The sequence below is a fragment of the Lygodium microphyllum genome, chromosome 30 (genome assembly GCF_053477565.2).
Source record: "Lygodium microphyllum isolate KBCC chromosome 30, Lygodium_microphyllum_v1.1.10, whole genome shotgun sequence".
Taxonomy (NCBI): Eukaryota; Viridiplantae; Streptophyta; class Polypodiopsida; order Schizaeales; family Lygodiaceae; genus Lygodium; species Lygodium microphyllum.
The window spans coordinates 102,814,503-102,820,026 of NC_141164.1; positions in this window are offsets into that span (position 1 = coordinate 102,814,503).

Here is a 5,524-nt window from a genome sequence, read left to right on the forward strand (position 1 = left end):
GAGTTAAAGAATTTTACTGATTCTCCTCTTATCTGTTGTGTACTCTCTATCTCTTTCTCAGATTCTGTTCGCTGCGCCGTGTAATATTTTACAATGTGAAGTTGAGTGCTGATGTCAGAGATGAGATAGAAAACACTACTATGTTTAAGAGGATAGTAGGGAGTTTGATTTACATAACTACAAACTTGAGTTATGTTGTTGGCCTTGTTATTAAGTTTATGCAGATAATCAAAATGTCTCATTTGGATAGAGTTAGATACATATTGAGGTATATGAAGTTTACTTTGCATTATGGACTTTTCTATTAGGTAAGTAAGGATATACAAGTGTTTGGATACACAGATGCAGATTGGGTTGATAGCATGTTTGTGACAGAAAATCTATAAGTGGATTCATGTTTTCTCTTCGTAGTGCAACATTTGCATAGAGTAGCAAAAAGCAACCTACAGTTGCTTTATTAAGTATAGAGGTTGAGTATAGAGATATTGTTATTGTAGAGAGATGGTCCAATTGTCATTTTATGGTAACATGGGCAGCATATAGTTAGCTAGGAACCCAGTGTTTCATGCTATGATAAATTACATTGAGGTCTATTACCACTTTGTGAGAGAGAATGTAATTGTATGAGAGATTGACTTAGCATATGTCAGTACATAGGACTAGATAGCTAGTATTTTCACAAAGCATTGGGTGCAGAGAAGCTTTGAAGTTTCGAAGTTTAATTGGAGTAACTGTTGCAAAGATATAGTTGAGCTTGAGGGGGAGTGTTGATATGGCAAGCTCGACATGTGCAGACATTGATGATGGATCACTTGACTAGATGGATTTGCACATCTACACTTAGCACGTCAGTGATTATTATGATCCTCACATGGCCATTGACTTATCACTTCTTATTTTTAGTTTATTGCACCTACCTACAATTCGTATAATTATAATGCTAGTTGATCGTACGCTGTTTGACTTAGTAGACCACTTTTATTTATGTTATATCTTACCTATACTTTGTGTACATTGTATTGTGTGTGAAAGAAGAAGAAAAAACCAGCAATAATTTTTTTTTGTCTCCATATCTCTTCTGATGTTCTTGAGTGAGCTTTCTCTTGTGTGTATGGTGTGTGTTTGATGCAACAACTCAAGCAAGTCCCCCCACCATGCAATTTGTGGAGAGAGAGAGAGAGAGAGAGAGAGAGACAGAGAGAGAGCCTCATCCATAGGATTTGGTAGAAGCATATTCTCTTTACAACTAGCCCTTACAGATTTGGTGCAAGAGATAGAAGGAAACGTATGCACCATATTTATAGGCACCACAAGAGAGGAGAAGTTGATGCATGTGCTACATTTATGGATAGCCCAAGACAAAGGAGAAGATGTTGGTGAGAGAGAGGAGGGGAAGGGGGGTGAGTCCCAACTACCACATAGGGGAGGTACGAGGGACTCCAAGGGATGGAGCCCCTCACAACTATCCCCCATATGGTCTTGAAGACCCCTAAGAGCTGACACCGATGGCCTAAAGTGCATCCAAGCGCGATATACGAAGGATCATTGTTGATTTCACTGACAAAGTAAACCTAGCCCAAGTTTTAAATCGTTCCCAAGGTTTTAAAATCTAGGTCATTGAAAAAGGGTGGAATGACTATCGATTGTGGAACTTGGAAGTGGACACCATGGGGACTAGTGTAAAGTCAATTGGCTGAGAGGCCTTAATGATAAATAATTGCGGGTTATCCCACCCATTTAGCGACTTGATGTGATGAACTGAAGTCCTATCCTCGCGACGAACTGAAGTCTTCTCCTCCGTCTTCGTATTTTTGTTTTGTTCATCAAACGCGCTGGTAGCTGTATCAATTCCAATCTTGAGCCCCACAAAGCACAGAGAGCATCCCCGTTTTTTTGCAGTAAAAAATACGAGGCAACCACCTTTCAAGCACTGAGCACTGCCTTTCTCTGCCCATGCGGCCATGGCAATCATGATTACATGCTCCTTGTTCAGGCGTTCTTTCCTCTCGATTTTCAAGTTACTACCGTCCCACTTTCATGGCCGCCCAAGGAAGCTAGGAAGAGAAGGCCAGGCTCGAGGAAGCTTCATCGCCGCCCTCCTTAGCATCTGCTTAGCAATTCCTCCCAGGCAATTTACATCAGTCAAAGTCTCTAATATCATCACAATCCCCGTTGCCCCCCCCCCCAAATGCATGTTGTTGTTGGGTTGAGCATGAAGATGGCATTCACTCTGCTGCAGTCTTCTTTTCCTCTTTCCTCATTTTCTGCAAAACCCTTGCAAATTTTCCACACCTCACCGTGTGATGAGTAGGCCTAAAGCATCCCACTTCCTTTTCCCAAGATTAGCTAGCTTTTTCCTAGTAAAGCATGGCAGACTTTTATCTTTTTTTCCACCTCCCTCACTAGCTAGGATGTGGCCCACTATAGTGTACTCTTTTGCTGATACCACTCTTGTTGTGCTCCAATTTTTACTCTAGCCAAGCACGTTGGTTCTTATACAATTACTCACAAAAAAATATTTGCAAGCTTCCACACATGGCAAACCAAAACATATTACTAGTGACAATGACTTTGAAAATACTCAACATTTAACTTATGGTCATTCTCCAAGGTTTTTTGCGAGTGGATACCCAATGCCACCACATCCACTACCTCTAAACTAGCACATCCCTCGGATGGGCGACAACTACCCATCCTTATCTCCTCTACGGTCCATTGTTAGCTCAAACTCCTCCACTTTCTTTACATTTTGTGCATCCAAAGTTTTAGCTTCATTTTCTATGTCTTCCATACCTCTTCTTCAATCCCTCTATCAATATGTCCTTCCTCTCCTAAGTTTTCCACTGCATATGTCTCTTCATCTCTTCTCTTGAATACTTTGATTCTCTTATTCACATTAGTTATCCTCAAGACTAGCCCATCAAGCTCTATAAGCACATATGTAGCATTGTCATAGACATGCATTGAAATTTGGCATGAGCGGATTAGTCATATAAATGTGTAGCATTTGAAAAATATGTATTCAAAATAGATTTTGGATGGCTTATTGACTTTTAGAGTTGATGGAATACATAAAGTATATATATCATGTCAAATTGGAAAAAGTAATGAAGACATGCATTTCTACATAAAATGCATATATGTAAGAAGTCACTTGAGTCTATACATTTTGATGTGTGGGATCTTACAAAGATTACAACTACCAATGGTTGCAAGTGTTATGTCTCTTTTATTGATGATCATACTAAAAAAGTATGGATTTATTTATATGTGAGAAAAAGAGGTGTTCACTTACTTTAAAAGCTTTACAGTTTTGGTTAAGAAGGAAACAATGTTAGATATTAAACGGCTTAAGGTTGGATGGAGGGGGAGAGTACATCTCTAATGATTTTTCTAATTTGTTGCGAACACATTGTATTTAGAGATAGTTTATATATAGGTATACTTTGCAGCAAAATGGAGTTCTTGAGTGAAAATACATACATATTGTGGAGGTGGATTAAGCACTAATCTCTAAAATAAACTTGTCTTACTACTATTAGACTGAAGCAATTGTTATTTTATATATATTATAAACATGACACTAAGGGAAAAAATGAGTACCTGTGGCCTTTACAAAAATGGGATCAATCTCCTAATGTGTTAAGCGATGGAAAGGGGCACCACCTAGACAAATTAGAAGTGGACCATGATGCTTTTTACATATATGAGTAGAGAGGTGATGATATAAAATAGAAAGGGAGGAGAAGGTGTGGTGCAATATAAATCAAATAATTGAAGATACTAATATTTAGTGTTATAACTAATGCATCCCAATCCAAAATGGTGGGGAGACATGCACACATAAGTAGAGAGATAATTGTAGTGATGATGTAGGAAAAGAAAGAAGAGGAGAGGGTGGAGAGTGTGATTGTATAGAGGGGTTTGGGCTGGTGGAATGAAGAGAATGGGGATAATGAAGGGATGGAAGATATGAGTGAAAGAGGATGAGGGTATGATAAAGTGGAGAACAAGGAAGGTGATGGAGTGGAGGAGTAAGGGAGGGGGAGATAATGTGTGTGATGAAGTGGGGAAGAAGGGTGGTGAAGTGGAGAGGGATAGGGGAATGAGGGAGAAGGAGATGGTGCGTATAATGAAGTGGGAAAAAAGAGTGGTGGAGTTGAGAGGGATTGGGGAATGGTGAAGGAGAGAAAGAGAATAGAGGTAGTGAGAATGGTGGTAGACTAGAGTATGTGTGTCCCCCCTACTCAAAGGGATTCTCTTTTATAAGCACTTGACTGGATTATATTAATCTGCTAACTCCAATCAATCAAGTGTAATCTTGATTAATTAGAGCTCCAAATTGGATGATGCACTAGGTGATGTAAGATAGTGCACGAAGTCTCTCATCATAATGCATTTTGTTCTATTATATGTATAAGTCTTCATAGTCAAGCTTCCCAGAGAAAATAATAAGAAAAGAAAATATAAAATATGAAAGTTAAAAAATTTGAGGGAGAGTTCTGCACATGCATTACAAGTATAATGTGATGATGTACACTATGGGATTGGTAATTTTATAAGGGTTTAAGCAAAGAGAATGTGAAATGTATATACACTTCTTAGAATAGATTATCATCCTTTGAAAGGAAAAAGAAGCTTACTTTGAAGAGAGATTTATGGAATAAAATGCTTTAAATAATAATTTAGAAGATTCTAAAATCTCCACCATTGTAAATGTGGCCTTTATTAAGAATCCTTTCATGCACAAATATATTGTTATATTTTCTTCTTTTGGTATCCCAAAGCTTTTTTCATGCATACACCATTTTTGAAGCTCCAAATATTAAAAAATGAGAGAATATCATAGTTAATTTAATAATAGGCTATAAAAAGTGAGATACATAAGAGAGAAAAATATAAGAGAGAATAAAAAGAGAATTTGATGTATACACCACATGGGAGAGTTTTTAGAGTATTTTCTTAAAATACTCAAAGATGTGTGTCCAAGCTTGGCCCCACCTCCTCCTTTTATTTTCAAAGCCCATTCCATAATTTGCTCTCTTTAGTCTTGGGGCTGAAATCAATAAGCTCTTTAACTTTTGAACTGCCTTCGTATGCTGTTTACCCCACCAAAACTTTTTCCCTTTTCTCAAAAGTTGATATAAACTATTAGCCACATGAGAAAAATGTGGAATCCATATCAAATAAAAAGACACATGCACCCAAAAATCTTATCATCTCAGATACATTCAAACATGTTTCCTGCATCCTGCTTATGGCATCAATCTTTACTAGTGAGGGCTTTCTCCCATATGGTCCACACATGTGCCCAACAACTAATACTTCCTCCACTCCAAAAACCAACCAAAAACCAACTTTTCTCCTGACAAAGTCAAATGCACTTCTTCAAGACATATCAAAATCCTGTCATAATCAACAATACGATCAACCACAAATCTTCTACATCCTTGCTCATTTAGCTCTTTATTCTTCTCATGGATATCATGTCAAGATTGTGGGAGAGAAGGAAGGAGTCTCACTT